This window comes from Sus scrofa, chromosome 14 (genome assembly GCF_054392235.1).
Source record: "Sus scrofa isolate SSC_HxYL_T2T_F1_AM1 chromosome 14, Sscrofa_HxYL_maternal_Yorkshire_Landrace_v2.0, whole genome shotgun sequence".
Classification (NCBI taxonomy): domain Eukaryota; kingdom Metazoa; phylum Chordata; class Mammalia; order Artiodactyla; family Suidae; genus Sus; species Sus scrofa.
In genome coordinates this window covers 69869624-69896630 of record NC_139396.1, presented here as the reverse complement: position 1 = coordinate 69896630, position 27007 = coordinate 69869624, and the positions used below count along the sequence as shown (strand labels likewise).

Sequence of the window (27007 nt, the reverse complement as noted above, 5' to 3'; positions counted from 1 at the left end):
CCTGTTTTCAAGCCCTGTTCTTGTCCTTGCTGTACTTGTCTCAATTTTCAATTGACATTCAGTTATATAATTATATGTTTACTGTCTACAGTTCCCACTAGACTATAAGCTTCATGAAGGTAATGTCAGTGTCCCTTGGCCATCACTGTACCTAGGACTGGAGCTAAGATGTAGCAGATACTCAATAAAATTAGATGGGTGCCTGAATGAATTAAAATAATGAACATCATAATTATAACATGATAGATGGTAAGAAAATGTGAGGCAGAACATGCTTAATTTTGTGTAAGGGATATAGAGACAGGAGCAAAAGAAATAACCATGAAGAGAGGATATTTGCACTGAGTCTTCAGAGACAAGCAGGAGTTCCTGAGGCAAAACATTTAAGGAAAGGTTTTGAAATGTGAGAGAAAATAGAATGCACATTTAGGAAACAGTAAGTGCTTGTAGTGTATTTGGCAGGTCAGAATAACTGGAGGTAAAGTCAGAGATGTGGGTAGGAATTGGACCACAGGGGACCTTTGTGTAGCATACTAAGCATCCTAGAATTCATAACCTAGAACACTGGGGAACCAGTAAAGCAGTTTCTGACCTTAGACTCATAGATACCTCAGAGGTGGGTTTTGAATATCCATGGACTCCCTAAAATTGTATGCACAATTGTGACCAGATTAGTATTTTCTTGGCGAGAGGGTCCATAGCTTTCATCAGATTCTCACAAGATCAGTGACTCAAAAAAAGATTAAGAACAACCATCTTCCCTGACCATCCTAACTACAACAGCCTCACCTCTATCCTAGTTCAAGACTTTCATAGTACTCATAATAAAATATAAATATCTTGTTGCTTTCTTTGTTTACCTGTTTTTTTGCCTGTCTTCTCCTCTGTGAGAGCAGGGACTGCGTCTTTGTTGTTTAAGGGTCTATCTCCTGTGCCTAGTACACATAACTGGAACCTATAGAGCTCAATAAATTTCTGTTGATTAAACAAATCTTACTACAGATTTTTTAAATTGTGGTAAAATACACATAACATAAAACTTACCATTTTAATCATTTTAAGTGCCTGGTTCAGTTACATTAAGTACATTCACATTGTTGTGTTACCATAACCATCATTCATCCACAGAACTCTTTTCATCTTACAAAACTGAAATTCTGCACTCATTAAACACTACTCCACATCATCCCACCCCTACCCAACCCCTGGCAACCACCATTTACTTTCTGTCTCTATGACTCTGACTACTTTTGGTACCTCATGTAAGTAGAATTATATAGTATTTGTCCTCATGTAACTGCCCTATTTCACCTAGCATAATGTCCTCAAGGACATGGTTCATCCATGTTGTAGCATATGTCAGAATTTCCTTCCTTCTCAAAGCTGAATAATTCCATTGCATACATATACCATATTTTGTTTATCCATTCATTCATTGATGGACATTTGGATTACTTTCACCATTTAGCCATTACAACCAATGCTGCTATGAACATGCATGTGTAGGTATTCTTTGATCCTTTTTGAAATAAGGGTAATCACAGAATGGGTGGGTGGAAGAAGGGATGGATGGATGGATGAATGATAGACTGATGGATAATAGATGGATGGATAGACAAATAAAAGAGCTGCAAACTGAGTAAGATCCGTTTCCTGTCCTGGCTGTGACACACAGCCAGAAATCAGAGATACTGTGAAGTAACAATGAATCCATTGGAACAATGGCAGTAATACTGAATTAAATGGAATTTCAAAACATTTATAGGAGTTCCCTGGTGGCTCAGCAGGATAAGGATCCAGTGTTGTCACTGCTGTGGTGTGGGTTCAATCTCTGGCCTTGAAATTTCCACATGCTGCAAGCGTGGCCAAAAAATATATATTTATAAACATGTGTAACTGTGCTATCTCATGATCACAGTTGGCATGTATCAATAAAAGGATTATGACCTTAAAGTGTTGCTGACTAAGAATGGGGTTTCCCAGAGTGGTAATCCTAGGAAGGAAGGAAGTGATTTAAGTTGTGTAAAAACCACATTCAGTATTAAATATGGAAAAACCATAACATCAGTCAAAACAGCAAAAACAGAGTGACTGAAAATTCAGGACCCTGAGCCACAGACAGTGAATGGGTCAAACTGCCAAAGAAGTATATAAAAATGAAGAGGGCAGAGGGGAATTTTGAAGATATTGAGCTCTGCTCTGAACTGGCCCACAGGATTTGCTTATTCACTCTCTCACCATCCACAGCAATTACAAGAACCAATCCTAACACAAAAACGAACCAAAAATACAAACAGTTTATATAAATGGAAATACCAGTGGTACATAAACATACTAAAAGATACTTAGTATTTCTCTAATAAGGAAAATGCAAATTAAAATAGGAAGGAGTTCCCATTGTGGCTCAGCAGTGATGAACCTAATTAGTATCCCTAGGATGAGGGTTCAATCCCTGGTCTTGCTCAGTGGGTTAAGGATCTGCTGTTGCCATGAGCTGTGGTGTAGGTCACAGATGCGGCTCAGATCTGGCATAGGCCAGCAGCTACAGCTCTGATTAGACCTAGCCTGGGAACCTCCATATGCCATGGGTGCAGCCCTAAAAAGACAAAAATAAAATAAAATAAATTAAAAAAATAATAAATTGGTACCAACATTAAGAGAGTAATTTAAGAACATCTATCAAGATTATATCAAGAGAAATGTTTTCTTAGGTCAGCCTCCAAGGCAACAGATATAAAAGCAAAAATAAACCAATGGGACCTAATCAAAGTGACAAGCTTTTGCACAGCAAAGGAAACCATCAAAAAAAACAAAAAGACAACCCAACCTATGGAATGGGAGAAAATAGTTTCAAATGATGCAACTGACAAGGGCTTAATCTCTAAAATATACAAACAACTTATACAACTCAATAGCAAAAAAGCCAACAACCCAATTGAAAAATGGGCAAAAGACCTAAACAGACATTTCTCCAAGGAAGATACACAGATGGACAACAAGCACATGAAAAAATGCTCAACATCACTGATTATTAGAGAAATGAAAATCAAAACTACCATGAGCTACCACCTCACACCAGTAAGAATGGCCATCATGAATAAGTCCACAAATAACAAATGCTGGAGAGGGTGTGGAGAAAAGGGAACCTTCCTGCACTGCTGCTGGGAATATAAGTTGGTACAACCACTATGGAGAACAGTTTGGAGGTACCTTAGAAAACTATACATAGAACTACCATATGACCCAGTAATCCCACTCTTGGGCATATATCCGGACAAAACTTTCCTTGAAAAAGATACACACCCCTATGTTCATTGCAGCATGATTCACAATAGCCAAGATATGGAAACAACCTAAATGTCCATCAACAGATAAATGGATTAAGAAGATGTGGTACATATACATAATGGAATACTACCCAGCCATAAAAAAGAAAAAATAATTCCATTTGCAGCAACATAGATGGAACTAAAGACTCTCATTCTGAGTAAAATAAGTCAGAAAGAGAAAGACAAATACCATATTAGATTCCACTTATATCTGGAATCTAACATATGGCACAAATGAAACTTTCCACAGAAAAGAAAATCATGGACTTGGAAAACAGACTTGTGGTTGCCAAAGGGGAGGGGAAGGGGGCAGGATGGACTGGGAATTTGGGGTTAAAGGATACAAACTATTGCATTTGGAGTGGATAAACTTGGATCTTGCTGTATAGCACAGGGAAAACTATATTCAAGCATTTATGATAGAATATGGAGGATAATGTGAGAAAAAGAAATATATCATATATATATATATATATATATATATATATATGGTGTGTGTGTATGATTGTGTCACTTTGCTGTACAGTAGAAATTGACAGAACTGTAAATCAACTATTAGGGAAAAAATAAAAATTGTAAAATCCAGAGACTGGGAGAAAATATTTGTAAAAGATATATCTGATAAAGGATTGTTAAACTCTTAAAACTCAACAATAAGGAGTTCCCGTCGTGGCGCAGTGGTTAACGAATCCGACTAGGAACCATGAGGTTGCGGGTTCGGTCCCTGCCCTTGCTCAGTAGGTTAATGATCCGGCGTTGCCATGAGCTGTGGTGTAGGTTGCAGACACAGCTCGGATCCTGCGTTGCTGTGGCTCTGGCATAGGCCAGTGGCTGCAGCTCTGATTAGACCCCTAGCCTGGGAACCTCCATATGCCGTGGGAGCGGCCCAAGAAATAGGAAAAAAGACAAAAAATAAATAAATAAATAAAAAGAAAAAGGGAAGAAAGAGAGAACACTAAAAAAAAAAAAAAAAACTCAAGAAAATGAATAACCTGATTTTAAAATGGCCAAGAGGGAGTTCCTGTTGTGGCTCAGTGGGTTAAGAACCCAACTAGTATCCAGGAGGATGCAGGTTTAATCCCTGGCCTCATTCAGTGGGTTAAGGATCCAGCGTTGCCATGAGTTGTAGTGTAGGTCGCCAATGTGGTTTGGAGTTGGTGTTGCTGTGGCGGTTACGCAGGATTTGACCCCTGGCCTGGGAACTTCCATATGTCACAGGGGCAGCCCTTAAAAGACAGTCAATCAACCAACCAATAAAATAGGCAAGAGATCTGAACAGATACCTGTTTAGATTTACAGACATATTCTTTCATGCAAACAAGCATATGAAAAATGCTCGACATCATATGTCATTAGGGAATTGCAAATTAAGACAATGAGATACCACTACACACGTATTAAAATATCCAAAATCCAAAACACTGACAACAGAATGTGTAACAACAGAAATTTTCATTCATTGCTGGTGAGAATGTAAAATGGTGAAGCCACTTTGGAAGACAGTTTGACCGTTTCCTATAAAACCAAGCATATTCCTACCATAATATCCTGCAGTTGTGCTCCTAGGTATTCACCCAAAAGAGTTGAAATCACATTTGCAAAGAAACCTGCTCACAGATGTTTATTACATGATTACCAAAAATTAGAAGCAACTAAGATGTCCTTCAGTAAGTGAATGGATAAATAAATTGTGGAATATCCAGACAATGGATAACATCACTAACATCAAAACATCAATAACATCAATAACATCACTGAATGTTATTAAGTGATAAAAAGAAATATTCTATCAAGCCAAGAGAAGACATGGAGGAATGTTAAATGCATATTAGTAAGTGAAAGAAGCCAATCTGAAAAGGCTATTCCAACTATATGACATTCTGGAAAAGGCAAAACTATAGAGACAATAAAAAGATCAATGATTGCCAGGGGTTAGAGAGGGAAGAGGAAATAATACAGATAATGCACAGTTAAATTATTCTGTATGATACTCCAGTGGTAGATACATGTCATTCTATATGAATCAAAACTCATAGATTATGCAATGTCAAGTGTGAACCTTAATGTGAACTATGGACTTTGGATGATAATAAGGTATCAGTGTAGGTTCATTGATTGTAGCAAATGTACCATTCTGGTGCAGAATGCTGATAGTGACATAGGCTGTGCAGGGAGGGAGAGGGTATATGGTAATATGTCCCTGCACTTCCAGCTCAATTTTGCTGTGAATCTAAAACTGCTCTAAAAACATAAAATCTATTTTAAAACTATACATGCACACACCCTTTGACCCAACAATTTTCTTCTAAGAATTTATGTTCCAGATAGGCTTACTGACCTATGTTCAAAGTTATTTATTGCAGCACTATTCGTAATGGGCAAAGAAAGATTAGAAGCAACCAATATCCATCCATAAAGGACTGGTTAACTATATTACATTTTATCCAATTAATGAAATAATAGTATGCAGCCACTAAAAATAAAAAAAGAAAGCTCTTGTATATTGATATGTATTGATCTCAAAGACATTTTGTTAGACTAAAAAAGCAAAGTGTGGGAGTTTCCATTGTGGTGCAACCGAAACAAATCCGACTAGGAATCATGAGGTTGTGGGTTCCATCCCTGGCCTCGCTCAGTGGATTAAGGATCTGGTATTGCCATGAACTGTGGTGTAGGTTGCAGATGCAGCTCGGACCCTGTGTTGCTGTGGCTGTGGTGTAGACCGGCAGCTGTAGCTCTGATTTGACCCCTAGCCTAGGAACCTCCATAAGTCGCAAGTGCAGCCCTAAAAAAAAAAAAAAAAAAAAAAAAAAAAGTATGTGCAAAACAACATGTAGTATGCTAAAATTCGTGTAAAATATTGGGGGCAAAGGAAGAATATAGGTACATATTTGTTTATACGTGCAACTTAAAAATCTCTTGGATACACAAGGAACTGGCAAAATTGATTGCCTTCATGGAGAATATGTGGATGACTGGGAGACTTTCTCCATATATGCTTATGTACTTTATGAACCATGAGAAGGTATTATTCGTTAGATCAACAGATAGAAGGAGGGAGAGAGGGAGGAAGGAGGGAAGAAGAGGAGGAGGAAAAGCACTACATTAGGATCACTGAATATTCAAGTATTGAGGGATCTCAGAGATCTTCAAACTTGACTCCACAATACATTCACTGGCTCAACAAAAATATCTTGAGTGTCCTATATATGCCCAGCACTATTCCAGGTGCTGTAGATAGCAAGATACAAGGATGTAGGAGTATACATTCTAATGGGGAAAGACCTTACAATGAGAATCTGAGGCCCAGAGAATGGGCAGACATTGTCAAATTTGCCCAGATTGTTGGTGGAAGATTTAGGGCTGAAACCCAGGCCTTCAGGCTCCTGTTTATTTTCTACACTGGGCTTAAAGTACAGTGAAGGAAATGGATTTGATTACTCAGGCAATGCTTACGAGTGTAAAGATAAGTGAACCACAAAACTGGTTTCCCAGAAAGAGCTTTTCTGTCCTACACATGCTTTCTAATGGTCATGGTCACTGACAGCCAATGAAAGATCTCCCAGTGTTACCCAAAACTATCTTCAACCTCCATTCACTTAAACAATTATTTAGGAGTCATTATAAATAAACACTGTTAATACACTACACACACACACACACACACAAACGCACATACATACACACACATGCGTATACTCACACACACACCCACGCACACCTTTCCAAATGAAAAAAAAAAATCTATGACAAGGTAACAAGGTACAGACTCAAGTAAAGAATGACTTTCTGTCTGAGCAAGAGGAAACCAAACCCACAATCAAGTGTCCTTGATCCTGAGATTTTCTAAGGATCTTAGGCAAATGCCTCAACAGGGTTTTTCCAAGTTTGGGAAGTCCTATCAGGAAGGAAAAAAGAAAAAAGGAGTGCCATTCTCACTACCTTCAATCATGAAGATGCAATGGCCTAGGGCTTAACCTAACGTTTTAGGCTAACTTTGATTAAAGTACTATATATAGAACATGAACAAAAATGAAACCACATATATACAAACATATATAGACAGCCCTACAAATATATGCCCACATAGATGAACCCACAAATATCAACCCCAAAGCACAGAATAAAATTCTAAGATGAAGAACCATCAATTCTAAATTGGTGACACTTAGCATTTCCCTTGCAGCACAGTGGGGTAAGGATCCAGCATTGTCACTGTAGCAGCTCGGATCGTTGCTGTGGCCTGGGTTCAATCCCTGGCCCAGGAAGTTCCTCATGAAGCCAAAAAAATAAAATAATAAAATAAACTGGTGACACTTAGAGAAAGAACCACTGGGATGTTTCAAAATACAAAGTTCTAAAATCTCTGTTCCTCTTCAGAGTGATTCTATAATTGGAGAAGGGCCTTCTCGTTGACCTTCCAGCTTCAATTCAGCTCTGATAGATTGGTAGAACAAGGAATTGATCCTTACTGATACCACAGCTGCTGGTGGATGAGAGAAGATGGTTCAGGATTATGTTTGAAAAAAGGGGAGAAGACAAACTGAGTTTTTTTTTTAACATGGCGTTAGGCCATGGTCCAACCAGAAGACCTCATTTTTAATGGAGGGCCACCACAAAGCCTATTTGCTCTGCTCTCCAGCCGGCATCACAGGTCCAGGTTTAATCTCTTGTTTTAACTCATCCTGTGTCACTCCCTACTTGTTTCCCACCTCCACTCCTTGAGAAAGCACCTGGGTAGGAGAGCTTCCTCCAGTATCCTCCAGAGTCAACTGAAAGTCATTGTTTCATGTGAAAGAGCTATGAGTTCTTTGGGGCAAAGGCCTCTTCAAATTACAACTGTCATTAACATTGTGATTACACCCACATAGCCTTGATATGGAGGGCTGCTGTGCCTTCTTGGGCACAAGGAGCTGCTTGTGAGTGGCCTTGAGGGCCACTTCTTTTAATGCCTGAATCAGGAATGTGTCAGGTATTCAATTTCCACAATCTCTAAGAATAATAGAATAGACTCTTCTGAAAGTCTGAAAATGGTTAAGAGCATTCAACTCATCTCCTTGTTCCATAGAAGAAATTGAGATTCAAAGAGGAAGAGTGATTTGTCCAAGAACTCAGAGCTCCCATTCCATGTTCTACTTTATTCTCCAGAAACATAGTTCAAAACAAACTCTTACAATTTCTTGTGAAGTTAAACCTACATTTAGCCTATGACTCCGCAATTCTACTTGTAAGTATTTGCTGGAGCAAAATGAAAACATATGCTATATTCTGAACATGTCACCCCCCCCCATTCATATGTTGAGTCCTCACCCCCAAAGGTAATGTTATCAGAAGATAGGGCCTTTGGGAGGTGATTAGGTCATGAGAGTAAAGCACTGATGAATGCGATTAGTGCCCTTATAAAAGAGGACCCAGAGAGATGCCTAGCCCCTTCCACCAGTGAGCAGGCACAACTCTGAACCAGGAGGAGGGCCCTCACCAGAACTCAACCATACTAGCACCCTGATCTTGGAATTTCCAGCCTCTGGAACTGTGAGAAATAAATTTCTATTATTTATAAGCTACCCAGTTTGTGATATTTTGTTATAGCAGCCTGGAGCAAACTAAGATAACACACAGACACAAAAAGACTTATGCACCATGCTTATAATAGCTTTACCTATAATATCTAGAAACTAGATACAACCCAAATGTCCACCCAAAGGTAAAATGATAAGTTTAGGTATATATATGTTTTTTTATTACTCAAATGAATTTATCACATCTGTAGTTGTATAATGATCATAACAATCTGATTTCACAGGATTTCCATCCCACAGCCCAGGCACATCCCCCCACCCCCCAAACTGTCTCCTCTGGAGACCATAAGTTTTTCAACGTCTGTGAGTCAGCATCTGCTCTGCAAACAAGTTCAGTCGTCCCATTTTCAGACTCCACATGGCAGTGAAAGCATTGGATGTTGGTGTCTCATTGTATGACTGACTTCACTTAGCATGATAGTTTCTAGGTCCATCCATGTTGCAAAAAATGCTGGTATTTCGTTCTTTTTAATGGCTGAGTAATATTCCATTGTGTATATGTACCACCTCTTCTCGATCCACTCCTCTGTCGATGGACATTTAGGTTGTTTCCATGTCTTGGCTATTGTAAATAGTGCTGCAATGAACATCAGAGTACATGGGTCTTTGCGAGTCATGGTTTTCTCTGGATAGATGCCAAGGAGTGGGAATGCTGGATCAAATGGGAGTTCTATGTTTAGTTTTCTGAGGCATCTCCATACTGCTTTCCACAGTGGTTGCACCAATTTACAATCCCACCAACAGTGTACTAGGGTTCCTTTTTCTCCACACCCTCTCCAGCACTTATTGTTTATAGACTTTTGGATGATGGCCATTCTGGCTGGTGTAAGGTGGTACCTCAGAGTGGTTTTGATTTGCATCTCTCTAATAATGAGTGATGTTGAACATCCTTTCATGTGTTTCTCGGCCATCTGTATGTCTTCTTTGGAGAACTGTCTGTTTAGATCTTCTGCCCACTTTTTGATGGCGTTGTTTGTTTTTTGGTATGGAGCTGCAGAAGTTGTTTATAAATTTTGGAGATTAATCCCTTGTCAGTCGATTCACTTGCAAAGATTTTATCCCATTCTGTGGGTTGTCTTTTTGTGTTGTTTAGGGTTTCCTTTGCTGTGCAGAAACTTTGAAGTTTGAGTAGGTCCCATTTGTTTATTTTTGTTTTTGTTGTCAATACTCTGATAGGTGGATCTGAGAAGATGTTGCTGTCGTTTATGTCAGAGAGTGTTTGGCCTATGTTTTCCTCTAGGAGTTTGATCGTGTCTGGTCTTATATCTAGGTCTTTAATTCATTTTGAATTTATTTTTGTGTATGGTGTTAGGGAGTGTTCTAATTTCATTCTTTTCCATGTGGCTGTCCAGTTTTCCCACCACCACTTATTGAACAAGCTGTCCTTTCTCCATTGTATATTCTTGCCTCCTTTGTCATAGATTAGTTGGCTGTAGGTGTGTGGGTTTAATCCTGGGCTTTCTATCCTGTTCCACTGATCTATATTTCTGTCTTTGTGCCAGTACCATGCAGCTTTGATGACTGTTGCTTTGTAGTATAGTCTGAAGTCCAGGAGCCTGATTCCTCCAGCTCCATTTTTCTTTTTCAGGATGTCTTTGGCTAGTCTGGGTCTTTTGTGCTTCCAAACAAACTTTAACATATTTTGTTCTAGTTCTGTGAAAAATGTCCTTGGTAATTTGATAGGGATTGCATTGAATCTGTAGATTGCCTTAGGTAGTATAGTCATTTTGATAATATTAACTCTTGCAATCCATGAGCATGGTATATCTTTTCATCTCTGTGTCATCTTTGATTTCTTTCATCAGTGGCTTGTAGTTTTCAGAGTACAGGTCTTTTGTCTCTTTAGGTAGGTTTACTCCTAGGTATTTTATTCTTTTGGATGCGATAGTAAACAGGATTGCTTCCCTAATTTCCTTTTCTGCTCTTTCATTGTTAGTATATAGAAATGCCGTCGATTTCTGTGTATTGATTTTGTATCCTGCAACTTTGCCCAATTCGTGGATGAGCTCTAGCAGTTTTCTGGTAGTCTTTAGGATTCTCTAGGTATAGTATCACGTCATGTGCCACGGGTGTGGCCCTAAAAAAAAGACAAAAAAAAATAAAGTAAAATTTACCATTTTAACCATTTTTATTTATTTATTTTTTGTCTTTTTCCCATTTCTTGGGCTGCTCCCATGGCATATGGATGTTCCCAGGCTAGGGGTCTAATCAGAGCTGTAGCCACTGGTCTACACCACAGCCACAGCAACATGGGATCCAAGCCACATGGCAACCTACACCACAGCTCACGACAACGCAGGATTCTTAACCCACTGGGCAAGGCCAGGGACCGAACCCGCAACCTCATGGTTCCTAGTTGGATTCATTAACCACCTGAGCCACAATGGGAACTCCTAACCATTTTTAAGTTCAGTGACATTAAGTGCATTCACACAGTTTAGTGAACAAACTGCTAATCCACAACTGCTAACCACAAATCCATCTCCAGAAATTTTTCATCATCCCAAACTGGAATTCTCTACTCATTAATACTAGTTCCCTATTTCCCTTCCTCCCAGGCCCTGGTAACTTATATTCTACTTCCCTTCTCTGAACTTTCCTATTCTAGGTACCTCTTCCTTTTCAGATCAAAGCTAGAAAGGAAGGACCAAATTTCTTTTCTTTTCCCAATTTTTTACTGTGGTGAAATACACGTAACCTAAAATTTACAGACTTAGCCATTTTAAGTGTAAAGTTCAATGGTATTAACTACATTCATAATATTGTGTAGCCATCATCACCATCCATCTCTAGAACTCTTTCCATCTTGTAAAACTAAAACTCTATACCAGTTAAGCAATTAGCTCCTCATTCATCCATTCCTCAGCTCCTAGCAACCACCATTCTGCTTTCTGTTGCTATGATTTTGACTTCTCTAAGTACCTCATATAAATGGAATCATAAAGCATTTTTCTTTTAGTGACTGGTTTATTTTACTTAGCATAATGTCTTTAAGATTCATCTATGTTGTAGTGTGTCAGGTTTTCCTTCCTTTTTAAGGCCAAATAATATTTAATTGTATGCATATATCACATTTTGTTTATCCATTCATCTCTTGATGAACGCTTGGGCTGCTTTCACCTTTTAACTATTGTGAATGATGCTACTATGAACGTGGGCATTCAGATATCTATTCAAATCCCTGCTTTCAATTTTTTTAAAAATCAAAGTATAGCCAATGTACAATATTATATAAGTTATAGGTATATAATACAGTGATTCACAGTTTTTAAAGGTTATACTCCATTTACAGTTATGTTAAAAAAATTGGCTGCGTTCCCTGTGTTGTACAATATATGCTCATAGCTTATTGTATACATAATAGTTTGTACCTCTTATCTCCTATCCCTGTATGCCCCTTTCCCCTTCTTTGTCCTCACTGGTAACCACTATTCTCTATATCTGTGAGTCTGTTTCCTTTTTGTTTTTTTAATTTATCTCATAGAAGTATAGTTGGTTTACGATGTTGTGTTAATTTCTGCTGTCGTGTAAAGAGATTCAGTTATACATATACATACATTTCTCATATTCTTTTCCATTATATTTTATCACAGGATATTGAATATAGTTCCCTGTGCTATGCAGTAGAACCTTGTTGTTCATCCACTTTATATGTAATAGTTTGCATCTGCTAATCCCAAACTCCCAATCTATCCCTCCCCCACTCCCCTTTGGCAACCACAAATCTGTTCTCTGTGTCTGTGGGTCTGTCTCTATTTTATAGATAAGTTTATTTATGTCACACTTAATTAATAAATTTATTTATGGGTCATGGCATATGGAAGTTCCCTGGATCAGGGATTGAGTCCAAGCTTCACTGTGACCTATGCTGCAGCTGTGGCAATGCCAGATCCTTTAATCCACTGTGCTGGGTCAGGGGTTGAACCCATGCCTCTGAAGAAACCCGAGCCACTATAGTTGGACTCTTAACCCACTGCATCACAGCAGGAACTCCTGTGCCACATTTTAGATTCCACATATAAGTGATATCCTATGGTACTTGTCTTTCTCTTTTTGACTTTCTTCACTTAGTATGATAATCTCTAGGTGGTTCATTCTTTTCTGTTATATTCACTAGTTTGTTGTATTTTTTAGATTCCACATATAAGTGATATAATATAGTATTTGTCTTTCTCTGTCTGACTTATTTCACTTAGCATAATACCCTCCAAGTCCACCCATATTGTTGGAAATGGCAGAATTTCATTTTTTTATTTATTTAAATTTCATTCTTTTTATTGAGTAGCACTTCATTGTATACGTATACCAAATCTTTATCCATTTACCTGTTGATGGAAGTTAGGTTGCTTCCATATCTTGGAAATTTATATAAATAATGTTGCTATGAACATTAGTGTGCATGTATATTTTTGTATTAATGTTTTTTTTTTTCAGGTATATACTCAGGAGTGGAATTGCTTTGTCATTCGGTAGTTCTAGTTTTTTGAGAAACCACCATAGTGTTTTCCACAGTGGCTGTACCCGTTTACATTCCCACCATACAAGGGTTACTTTTTCACCACATTCTCAGCAATATTTGTTATTTGTGTTCTTTCTGATGATAGCCATTCTGACATATGGGAAGTGATGTCTCATTTGGTTTTGATTTGCATTTCTCTGATGATTAATGATGTCGATTATCTTTTCATGTTCCCACTGGCCATCTGCATGTCTTCTTTGGGAAAATGTCTATTCTGTCCACTTGTATTTTTTATTTTTATTTATTTATTTGTTTTTTGTCTTTTTTTGCCTTTTCTAGGGGCACTCCCATGGCATATGGAGCTCCCAGGCTAGGGGTCTAATCGGAGCTGTAGCCACCGGGCTACGCCAGAGCCACAACAATGCAGGATCCAAGCCTCGTCTGTGACCTACACCACAGCTCACAGCAACGCCAGATTCTTAACCCACTGGGCAAGGCCAGAGATCGAACCTGCAACCTCATGGTTCCTAGTTGGATTCATTAACCACTGTGCCGCAACAGGAACTCCATATTCTGTCCATTTTTAAATTTGGGTTGTTTTTTTGATGTTGAGTTATATGAGCTGTTTATATATTTTGGATATTAACCCCTCATCAGTCCTATCATTTGCAAATATTTTCTCTCATTCAGTAAGTTGTCTTTTCATTTTGTTGATGGTTTCCTTTGCAGTGCAACAGCTTTAAAGTTTAATTAGGACCCATTTGTTTATTTTTGCTTTTATTTCCTTAGCTTTAGGAGACAGAGCCAAAAAAAATATTGCTATGATTTATGTCAGTGTTCTATGTTTTCCTCTATGAGGTTTATGGTTTCTGTCTTATATTTAGGTGTTTAATCTATTTTGAGTTTATTTTTCTATATGGTGTTAGAGAATGCTGTAGTTTATTCTTTTACATGTAGCTGTCAGTTTTCCCAGCACAACTTATTGAAGAGAATGTCTTTTCTCCATTGCATATTCATACCTCCTTTGTCATAGATTAATTGGCCATAAGTGTGTGCATTTATTTCTGGGCTCTCTATTCTGTTCCATTGATCTATGTGTCTGTTTTTGTGCCAGTACCATACTGTTTTAATTACTGTAGCTTTGTAGTATAGTCTGAAGTCAGGGAGAGTATAATTCCTCCTGCTTTAATTTTTAAGACTGTTTTAGCTATTTGGGGTCTATTGTGTTTTAAAATTATTTGTGCTAGTTCTGTGAAAATTGCCATTGCTATTTTGATAGGGATTGCACTGAACCTATAGATTGCCTTGGGTAGTAAAGTCATTTTAACAATAGTAATTCCTCCAATCCAAGAACATGGTATTTCTTTCCATTTTTTCTGTTGTCTTCAATTTCTCTCATCATTGTCTTATAGTCTGAGTACAGGTGTTTTACCTCCTTAGGTAGATTTACTCCTAGGATTTTTTTTTCTTTTTTTGGTGATGGTGAATGATTTTTTTCTTTAATTTCTCTTTCTGATTGTTGTTAGTGTACAGAAATGCAACTGTACTGGATTCATTGATGACCTCTAGTAGTTTTCTGGTGGCATCTTTAAGATTTTCTATGTATATTATCATGTCATCTGCAAATAGTGAGTTTTACTTCTTCCTTTCCAATTTGGATTCCTTTTATTTATTTTTCTTGTCTGATTGCTGTGGCTAGGATTTCCAAAACTATGTGGAGTAAATGTGAGAGTGGGCATTGTTATCTTATTCCTGATCCTAGGGGAAATGCTTTCAGCTTTTCACTGTTGAGCATGTTTTCCCTGCTTTAAATTCTTTTGGATATACCCAGAAGTGGAATTGCTGGATTGTATCATAATTCTGTTAGTCTTTTGAGGAACCACCATACTATTTTCCATATTGACAGCACTATTTTACAATACCACCAGCGATGTAAAGGTGTTCTAATTTCTCCACATCCTTACCAACAATGTTTCTTTTTTTTTTTTTTTTTTTTTGCTTTTTAGTGCTGAACCTGTGGCATATGGACGTTTGCAGGCTAGGGGTCAAATAGAAGTTATCGCTGCTGGTCTATGCCACAACCACAGCAACATGGGATCTGAACCACGTCTGCGACCTACACCACAATTCACAGCAACACTAGATCCTTAAACCAATGAGCAAGGCCAGGGATCAAACCCACATCCTCATGGGTACTATTTTGGTTCATTGCTGCTGTTATGTAATTATTTTTTATTATTAGTAACTTTATTAAGCAACTTTTCATACAATAACATACACAGATTTTAAGCATAGTTTGCTAAGTTTTGACAAATGTCTACAGTCAGTTAACCAGTATCTCAATCAAGACATAGAACACTGACAGTGCCCCAGAAATTCTCTTACATCCCTCTGCAGCCATTCACCCCTCTCCTGCCCCAGACAATTGTGTTTTCTCTTCTATCACCATAGGCAAATAATTAGTTTTGCCTCATTTGGAACTACATACAAATGAAATAATACAGTATGTACTCTTTTATGTTTGTCCTCTTTTCCTAGCTCAATGTCTGTGAGGTTCATTCATGTTGCACAGTTTAAGTTTGTTCCTTTTTATTTCATTGAATAAATATACCTAAATTTGCCCATGCACCTACAGCCAACTAATCTATGACAAAGGAGGCAAGAATATACAATGGAGAAAGGACAGCTTGTTCAATAAGTGGTGGTGGGAAAACTGGACAGCCACATGGAAAAGAATGAAATTAGAACACTCCCTAACACCATACACAAAAATAAATTCAAAATGAATTAAAGACCTAGATATAAGACCAGACACGATCAAACTCCTAGAGGAAAACATAGGCCAAACACTCTCTGACATAAATGACAGCAACATCTTCTCAGATCCACCTATCAGAGTATTGACAACAAAAACAAAAATAAACAAATGGGACCTACTCAAACTTCAAAGTTTCTGCACAGCAAAGGAAACCCTAAACAACACAAAAAGACAACCCACAGAATGGGATAAAATCTTTGCAAGTGAATCGACTGACAAGGGATTAATCTCCAAAATTTATAAACAACTTCTGCAGCTCCATACCAAAAAACAAACAACGCCATCAAAAAGTGGGCAGAAGATCTAAACAGACAGTTCTCCAAAGAAGACATACAGATGGCCGAGAAACACATGAAAGGATGTTCAACATCACTCATTATTAGAGAGATGCAAATCAAAACCACTCTGAGGTACCATCTTACACCAGCCAGAATGGCCATCATCCAAAAGTCTATAAACAATAAGTGCTGGAGAGGGTGTGGAGAAAAAGGAACCCTAGTACACTGTTGGTGGGATTGTAAATTGGTGCAACCACTGTGGAAAGCAGTATGGAGATGCCTCAGAAAACTAAACATAGAACTCCCATTTGATCCAGCATTCCCACTCCTTGGCATCTATCCAGAGAAAACCATGACTCGCAAAGACCCATGTACTCTGATGTTCATTGCAGCACTATTTACAATAGCCAAGACATGGAAACAACCTAAATGTCCATCGACAGAGGAGTGGATCGAGAAGAGGTGGTACATATACACAATGGAATATTACTCAGCCATTAAAAAGAACGAAATACCAGCATTTTTTGCAACATGGATGGACCTAGAAACTATCATGCTAAGTGAAGTCAGTCATACAATGAGACACCAACATCCAATGCTTTCACTGCCATGTGGAGTCTGAAAATGGGACGACTGAACTTGTTTGCAGAGCAGATGCTGACTCACAGACGTTGAAAAACTTATGGTCTCCAGAGGAGACAGTTTGGGGGGTGGGGGGATGTGCCTGGGCTGTGGGATGGAAATCCTGTGAAATCAGATTGTTATGATCATTATACAACTACAGATGTGATAAGTTCATTTGAGTAATAAAAAATTAAAAAAAAAAAAACCTGACTAGTATCCATGAGGACACAGGTTCAATCCCTGCCCTTGCTCGGTGGGTTATGGATCTGGCATTGCCATGAGTTGTGGTATAGGTCTCAGACATGGCTCAGATCTCACTTTGCTGTGGCTGCAGCATAGGCCACCAATTCAACCCCTAGACTGGGAAACTCCATATGCTGCAGGTGTGGCCCTAAAAAGACAAAAATAAAAAATAAAAAGTCTTTTAAAAAATCAAGTGCTTTGACTAAGCTCTTGTCTTAGGAATTTATCCAAAGAAAATAATCAAACAAGTATTAGAGGTACATTCATCTCAGTAATGTCTACAACGACAATAACTCTAAATGGTCCAAATGCCCAAAGATAAATGATTCATTAAATAAACATAAATACATCAATATGCTAGAATAATTTGTGGTCATAAAAAGGATGTTGTAGATCTACAAAATACTATTCACAGTGCAATTCCATTTTGTAAATAGGTAATGCTTATTTATAAATACATAATTATTAATATACTTAATACATAACTATATCACATTTAATACTTTTTTTTTTTTTGTCTTTTTGTCTTTCCTAAGGCTGCACCCACAGCATATGGAGGTTCCCAGGCTAGGGGTCTAATCAGAGCTGTAGCCACTGCCCTACACCAGATCCACAGCAACTCAGGATCCAAGCCGTGTCTGCAACCTACACCAATGCCGGATCCTTAACCCGCTGAGCAAGGCCAGGGATTGAACCTGAAAACTTATGGTTCCTAGTCGGATTTGTTAACCACTGAGCCACGACAGGAACTCCTAATACATATTTTTAAAGTCTGAAAGGATATATATATGTATCAAATGTTAACAGTGGTAATTCATAGAATACAAGCTTAAGAATAAAACTTTTTTTGGCTTATTTTTATTTTTTTTCAAATAAAATAATGTTATCACAGTTATAACTAGGAAAAAAACAAACAAACATAGGCAAGATTCACCTTTTTTTTTTTTTTTTTTTTTTTGTCTTTTTGCCTTTTCTAGGGTTGCTCCCGTGGCATATGGAGGTTCCCAGGCTGGGGTCAAATTGGAGCTGTAGCCGCCAGCCTATGCCAGAGCCACAGCAATGGAGGATCCAAGCCACGTCTGCAACCTACACCACAGCTCACAGCAACGCTGGATCCTTAACCCACTAAGCAAGGCCAGGGATGAAACCCACAACCTCGTGGTTCTTAGTTGGATTCATTAACCACTGAGCCATGACGGGAACTCTGGCAAGATTCACCCTTAACCTGTCCTCATATTGCTGGATGTAGAAGGGCCCATCTGTAGAACAAAAAGTGACTCTGTTGGCAAGTTTTGCTTTGACTTGTTTTGTTGCAATCTATGAAAGGGAAACCTGACATTTGTGCCAGTGAATCCAAGGTTGCAATTTTGACATTGCCTTATACAGGGGAAGGTGTACTAAGTGAACACCTGCATAAGTACAATTGTAGGCAGATGATCTCAGCAGGGGATTTTCAGTTCTGAGTTTGACACAGATTTATTAGTATCCTTGAGGAACTAAGAAAGGCTTAACAGAGTAGGAGACACTAAAAATGCCTGTTTAATGTATAAATCTTTTCTGGCATGAGATGTAGAGTGAACCACATTAGCAAAGACAGGGTAAACAGGAATAGTCCAGATTGGATGGATATTTACTATATCTGTTAATATTATTCAACAAATAGTTATTGAACACTTTCTATATGCCACATACTTTGCTCTAGGAATTAGAGTTACAGAAGTGAAGACACACAGTTCTTATACACATTCTAGGTGTGGAAAATAAATTTCAAAAAAAATAAGCAAATAATGTATATATTAGGGAAACATATGTGCTTAGAAGGAAAACAAAGCTGAGGATGAAGCTAAAGAGGGCCAGGAAGGGGCAGAGTGATCAAGGAGGGCCCCTCCTGAATAGTGTGGAAGGAAAAAGGGACTAAGCCTCCAGGTAGAGAAGCAGCAAGTGCAAAGACCTCCAAGGGAAAAAACCAAAGAGAATGGAACGAAGGTTGGACAGATTCAGGACTATGTTATCAAAGGCCTTGGGTACACTTAATCCAGCAGCAGGAACTCTCTCAGGAATTTAACCCAAAGGCAAGAGGCTGGACTAGGAATCAAGATTCCCAGATTTGAGTCCTGAGTCTACTACTACCTTGCTTTTTGACCTTAGGATAGTCACCTCAACTCTATGGGACTTAGTTTCACCATTCATCAAATGCAAGCAATAATCTTTAGCCATCTATCCTCAGGTAAGACTCAAAGGAAGACGGAGGGTGCGAAATGTTTAGAACAGGCGTGGTCCACCTCAAAGAGAGAAGTGGTGTGAACTAGGAGAGCAAGGGGTCCTCACCATCTGGAAGAAAGCTCTCTTAAAAAAAGGAGATATTAAACAAGATAGTTGTCCTAGGGAGTTCCCATCATGGCTCAGTGGTTAACGAACCTGACTAGTATCCATGAGGATGCGGTTTCCATCCCTGGCCTTGCTAAGTGGGTTAAGGATCCAGCGTTGCTGTGATCTGTGGTACAGGTTGCAGGGACAGCTCGGATCCTGCTTGCTGTGGCTGTGGCATAGGCCATCAGCTACAGCTCCAATTCATCTCCTAGCCTAGGAACCTCCATATGACACATACTTTAGGACAACAAAGGATAGTTGTTCTAAAAAATTAGAAGGGGGAGTTCCTGTCGTGGCGCAGTGGTTAACAAATCCGACTAGAAACCATGAGGTTGAGGGTTCGATCCCTGCCCTTGCTCAGTGGGTTCATGATCTGGTGTTGCCATGAGCTGTGGTGTAGGTCAGACGCCGCTCGTATCCTGCGTTGCTGTGGCTCTGGCATAGGCTGGCAGCTACAGCTCTGGTTAGACCCCTAGCCTGGGAACCTCCATATGCCGCGGGAGCAGCCCAAGAAATGGCAAAAAAAAAAAAAAAAAAAAAAAAAAATTAGAAGGGGTAACATGGCTTATCCTGAAAATCACTTGGGAGCCCCTCCAACGGCAGGGTGCAGGAACCAGGGAGTATGACGGGGACTGTCTTTGGAAACCACCTGCAGAAACTGCCCATGGGACCTGAAGGTGGGCCGAAGTCCTCCAGATTTCCAACATCGGATGTGTATGTGTGTGTTAAGGTATGTTAGCCTGGACAAATCCTAAGCAGTAGAAGAAAGGGGAGAAAGTAAAAAGGACAGGGGAGCAGGACCAGAGAAGATGATGAAATTCAAGGCCTTGCACTGAACCCCCACTCCCTTAGACCCAGACAGTGATTCTCCAGGAGACCATTGTTAGAATAATAACAGAAGAGACCTCGTTAAGTGATAGTTGCTATCACTCATCAGGCACTGCAGTAAGTGCTTTACAAACACTATCTCCTGTACTCCTCACAGCCCTCCTATGGGATAGGTGCTTTTATCCTCAACTTGTAGATAAGAAAACTGAGACAGAGAGATTAAATAACTTATGAAAGACAAAACTAGAATTTGAACCCATTGCTCTTAATCGCACATTAAAAATATGTGCCCACAGGAGTTCCCACTGTGGTGCAATGGGATTGGCAGCATCTTGGATGTGCTGGGACACAGATTCAATTCCCCAGCCAGGCACAATGGGTTAAGGATCCAGCATTGCCACAGCTGCGGCTTAGGTGGCAACTGAGGCTCAGATCTGATCCCTAGCCTGGAAACTCCATATGCTGTGTGGTAATCAAAAAAGAAAAAAAAAATGTGCCCACAAAGAATACATATATGAAATCACTGCATTGTACACTTTAAATATATACAAGTTCATTTGTCATTTATACCTAAATGAAACTGAAAAAAAGAAAAGAAAGAGAAGGTGTCCTAGGAAGAAGAAAACAAAACCTTAGGAACTCAAAATGCTGATTTCTAGTCCCTGCTCCACCTGACTCACTGTGTTACCCTGACAAACCCCTTCCCCTCTGACCCACAGCTCTTCTGTGAAACCATGAGATTCTCAGTAACCCAGCTCCATGAGTGTCTCCCTGATTCCACAGCCCATGGCCTTTCTTTACCTTCTCAGGGATGCCAGCATCATGCTACTGACACCCTGGTGCCATATTTACAACTGAGCCAGACTTAGGTTCTGCCTGGGACCCAAAGTCTTGATGGCCTGTGGGTGGAAGGACAAAAAGGATATTCCCAGGAACTCTGCTCAGCTCAGGACCCTTGGCTTTTTCTCTGCAACCTTTAGCAGGGCCCATATCTTAAGCCTTATCATATACTGAGTTTGGTACTTTCGAAGTCCAATAAATCACACCCTCTCAGAAGGTACATGATTTAGGTGATAACCTCAGTCATGCCAACATACCCCCACTGCAAAAATGTTTAAGGAAGTAGAATTTCTAATACTGTTATCACAGCTCCCTGATGACACACGTATCACAAAGCCATCACAGCTACCTCAACAAGGAACCCAGAGCTGAAGTCCTGCCAAAGCCAGTTCACCACTGCCAGGCAAACAGTTGGTCTACATTTCCAAACCTGCTCACCTAGGTCACAACTCGCTCAACTTCTTTCAAAGACCAGGAAATTCCATGGCTTGAATGTGAGCCCTGGAAAGGCACCTGGGGGTGGGGTGACTCATCCTCCACCTTTCTCAAATGGGACACTAAGGCTCAATGAGGCCAGGTGGCTCAGCTAGAACCAGAACTTGGGCCTTCTGTCACCACACTACCTCCTTTCTTGCCCTATTTCACTCCTCAGCTGGTTTCTAAACCCATGGAGTCGGCCTTTGAAATGCCTCTTCTAGTGTTTTCCTCACCCCTTCCCCCAGCACCTCCCAGACCATCCTCTCTCCCTGGATTGTTGCTACAGACTCTTGTGCTCTCCATCCTCCAAGCCTCCCCTTCCTTCCTCCAATTCCTCCTGGGCGATGTGCCAGATCTCTGATCTGAAAATTGTTAGGGGCTCCCCCTTCCTGCCAGAAAAAAAAAAAAAACAAAAGTTGTGGTGTTCAAGACCTGCCACCATCTGATGCCAGCTTGCTAACTGCTGCCCATTCTCCTCGGCCTCCCTGACCCACAGGCAGGCCCTGAGCCTCTCTCAAATTATCTGGTCGCTGTTCCCTGTATCTCCCTTCCGCTTCTTCATTCAGTCAGTGCAATTTCCTCCACCAAGTTTGCAGGACCATCCTGCTCACTGCCCACCTGTCACCTTCACCTGTCCAATCTACCTTCCTATAAGGCTTGGCTTAAATGCCCTGTCACTCTAAGAAGCTTCCCCATACTCTATTCCCAGTGGAAGTGTAATTGTTCCCTCCTCAGGACTCTATGATAGACAGACCTTAAACCTCAAGTATTTATGTATCTATTTTCTCTAAAAGGATAGAAACCTTCTCAAAAATAGAGCACATATTGATTTGTCTGTATATTTCTCACAGGCCCGGTATGGTCATTTTTATTCATTAATTAATTCTTTCATTAATAATGTACTGAACAGAGTTTTGGAGTCGAAGCTCCATCCTTGCTGGTAGTGTGATCTTAAGCAAAGTATTTAACCATTCCAAACCATTTCCTCTCTGAAAAAGGAGGATTGTAATACTTAGTTTACAAAGTTATTATAATGATTAATGAGGTAACATATGATACATGCTTAGCACAATGCCTGGCACATAGTAAGTATTCAATTAATAAGGCAATACTACTAACAATAATAATAATAAAAAAAAATAAACCTAGCTCCTGCTATGTGCCTGGACTTGTGGAGAATGCTGAGGATACAGAGATAAATAAAACTAGGCTCATGCCTTTGAAAACTCAGAGACCAGTGGGAAAGCAGACAACAAGGAAACATCTGATTACCATATCATACAGGGTGATAAGTGCTATGACAAAGACACACACAGAGTGTTCTAGAACTTCCAGAAAGGGCACTGCATTGGGGCTGTGTTCTGGGAGGCAGGGAAAGCTCCCCCAAAGAGTGATATGAGCAGTGTCTGAAAGACCAGTGATAATGATTCAGAAGAATGTGCAAAATGGGAAAGTGGGGCAGAAGGCACAGCACAAGACAAGGAGAACAGAGCAAGTTGGAGCACAATTGCACCCTATACACAGCTGGTGCCCAATAATAATTTCCCAAAGGAGAGCAGCCTGGGGTGGAGGGCAGAGCCATGGGATTCTCTGCCAGAGTCACGGTGTGTGACCTTGGGTTAAGTCCCACCCCTCCCACTGTCCTCAGGTAATGCAGGAGGTGGGCCCCTATTCTATGATGCCAAGATTTGGGAAGGAACACTGGGCCTTTGGTTGGTGCTTCCTCACTGCTGAATTCAGGAGGAGTTTGGCCTAAAAGGCTGGCACCACCTTCTGTAGGTCACACCTGTCTCTGAAGCAAGATACACTAATTGCCTTATAAGCACTGTCACACCCTCTTCCTGGGAAATTTTCCTTTTCCCAGATAGAGTGATGAGTCCAGAGATTCCAGGGACCTACCTGGCCTCAGACTCTATCCCAACACCTGGGATGGTATGGGAGCAATCACAGAATTCAGGGCAAAAATAAGCAATTTAGAAGTTCCATGGTGGCTCAGTGGGTTAAGGATCCAGTGTTGTCACGTTAAGGATCCAGTGTTGTCACGTTAAGGATCCAGTGTTGTCACTGCTATGGCACAAATTCAGTCTCTAGCCTGGGAACTTCTACATACCACAGGTACAGCCCCAAAAAACAACTTCAGTGAGTGTAAATTTGGTCAATCTTATAGGAAATAAATTACATTTTAAAGCATTCCTTTCGGGAGTTCCCATCATGGCTCAGCAGTTAACGAACCTGACTAGTATCCATAAGGACACAGGTTCAATCGCTGGCCTTGCTCAGTGGGTTGGAGATCCAGCATTGCCATGAGCTGTGGTGTAGGTTGCAGAAGCGTCTCAGATCCCATGTTGCTGTGACTGTGGTATAGGCCAGCAGATACAGCTCCGATTCGACCCCTAGCCTAGGAACCTCCATATGCCATAAGTATGGCCCTAAAAAAGACAAAGATAAATAAATAAATAAATAAATAAATAAATAAAGCATTCCTCTTGAAGGGAAAAATACTGATTTAAACAAAACTAGTCAATTTTGACCGTTCAGTAATTTCTTCCAATTTTATTGGGATATAACTGGTATAACACTGTGTATGTTTAAGGTGTATGAATTGATGATGTGATACATGTACATATTGCAAAGTGATAACCACATAAGGTTATTAACATCTCCATCATCTCACATAATTACCCTTTTTGTGAAAACATTTAATATCTACTCTCTTAGTAACTTTCAAGTACATAATGGAGTATTATTAACTATAATTCAATTCAATATTAAATTAGCCATTTAGTTTAAAAAAAAAAGTCATTTGATGAAAAAAGTCCATCTGAATTTTTGCATCATGTAAACCCAAAGATGTGGTTCATTCTTTGCATTTTTAATTGCACCAGAATTGTATGTGTCCTGAATAAGCTGATAGACCAGACCCCAACCACAGCACACATTAACAATTAACAAATGCAGAATTCCTGTTGTGGCTCAGAGGAAACAAATCCAACTAGGAACCATGAGGTTGTGGGTTCAATTCCTGGCCCCACTCAGTGGGTTAAGGATCTGGTGTTGCCCTGAGCTGTGGTGTAGGTCGCAGATGCGGCTGGGATCCCACATTGCTCTGGCTGTGATGTAGGCCAGCGGCTACAGCTCCAATTTGTCCCCTAGCCTGGGAAACTCCATATGCCTCAGGTGAGGCACTAAAATGACAAAAGCCAAAAAAAAATAAAAAATAAATAAAAGTCTTTCTAAAAATTGTTCAATAGCAAATCTTAGTAGACATTTGTTAAAAATATGAAAATATAAAGTGAGAGCAGCCAATGAATGTCAGGCACACACAAAACAAAGCAAAGATCAAGATTCAACTGCACTGACGATTAAAGACACAATGAGCCACACTTTATTACTTACATGAATAGGAAAAGGAAGAATCAGCAAAAGTGCCAGCTCCTCATGGTCCTGGTCCTACATACCAGGAGATGACAATGAAATAAAATAGGCTTGGTGACTACACTGTGAGTGGCAGGATGCCCCACAGCCAAGGAGCTAGTTCTGGACTATAGCTAAGTGTATTCTGCAGCTATTTTCCAAGAAGTGCAGGGCAGAAAGCCCCATATCTCATCAGAAGCTGGCAGGCAATGAGAAACTGTTTCATGAAAGCCTCCAGGAGGAGATAAGAAGGTGAATGGGAGATGGCGCTCAGCTCCTTACAGGCCTCCCATCATCTAGTGTCGCAGGAGGAGCATGAGGTGTTCTGTGGAGACTCAGATCAGCTGCGCTTCAAGCCTTTCCTGTGTCTATTCATTTTTTTTAAGTTCAAAGAAAATTACCAAACGAAGATAATAGAGTTAACCCATTGAAACCTATATCTCCCACTGATCAAAACCAAAGCTCTAGACAATATACAAAAAGTAACTACAAAAATAGAAATACATCTGTTGTTAAAATGTCCACACTACACAGAGTGATCTCCAGATTTAATGCAAGCCTTATCAAAATCCCAAAGGCTTTTTTACAGAAACAGAAAAAGAAATCATACATGTCATATGAAATTACAAGAGACTGAATTGTCAAAGCAATTTTGAGCAAGAAAAGCAAAATCGCACACTTCCTGCTTTTGAAATATATTATGGAGTTCCTGCTGTGGCTCAATGGATTACTAACCCAACTAGTATCCATGAGGGTGCAGGTTTGATCCCTGGACTCACTCAGTAGGTTAAGGATCCAGCATTGCCATGAGCTGTGGTGTAGGTCAAAGATGCAGCTTGGATCTGGTGTTGCTATGGCTGTAGCATAGGCTGGCAGTTGCAGCTCCAATTTGACCCCTAGCCTGAGAACTTCTATGTGCTTCAAGTGTGGCTGAAAAAAACAAAAACAAAACAAAACAAAAAGGCAAAAAGAAAAGAAATATATTACAAAGCTACAGCAATCAAAACCATATAGGGTAGAGCCTCCTTGCCTGCCCACTTGCATCTCTCACAAGCATCCTATTTTAATAAATCTATTTCTTGCCTATCAAAAAAACCCATATACCACTGGCATAAAAACAGACATATAGACCAATGGAACAGAATAGAGAGCCCAAAATAAACCCACATATATCTTGTCAACTGATCTTGTATTAGAGCACCAAGAATAGACAATGGGGAAAGGAGAGTCTCTTCAATAAATGTTATTGGGAAAACTGTATATCCATATCCAAAAGAATAAAATTGAACCCTAAACTTTCATCATACACAAAAATTAGCTCAAAATGAATTAATAGTTTGAACATAAGATCTGAAACCATAAAACTCCTAGAAGAAAGGGAATTTGTGGGGGTAATGCAATTTTTCTGCATCTTGATTGTGGTAGTAGTTACATGACTCTGTGTTTGTCATATTCATAAAATTAAACACTAAAAGAGTGAATTTTGTTATAGGTAAATTTAAAATATTTTTTAAAACTGCAATGAGAGATCTGTGATTTACAATAAAATGTTAATTAATAAACTACCATGTCTTCACAGCACAATAAAAGAAAATTCTCCAAGTGGTTCTAACATGTGATCAAGGTTAAGAACCATAACTCAAGGCAGTTATTTTCCCACACATGTTTGTACGTAGATCTCCTAGAGCTACCTTTTCTTCCCAGGCTCCTCCACAGAAGTCAAGTCTCCTCTTCCACCCCAGTGGGTC

The 27007-nt window shown here is 39.6% G+C and overlaps 1 protein-coding gene and 1 long non-coding RNA gene across 5 annotated transcripts in view; both read right to left on the bottom strand.

The window, feature by feature from the left end:
• Positions 1 to 27007, bottom strand: part of SLC5A1 (solute carrier family 5 member 1) — a 138074-nt gene that overhangs the window by 83826 nt on the left and 27241 nt on the right. The window lies entirely within an intron of this gene.
• Positions 9047 to 25406, bottom strand: LOC146396653 (uncharacterized). Its single transcript, XR_014825973.1, has 2 exons — positions 25242 to 25406; positions 9047 to 10985 (listed from the first exon to the last, which is right to left on the bottom strand). It is a non-coding gene; the product is annotated as an uncharacterized LOC146396653 (long non-coding RNA).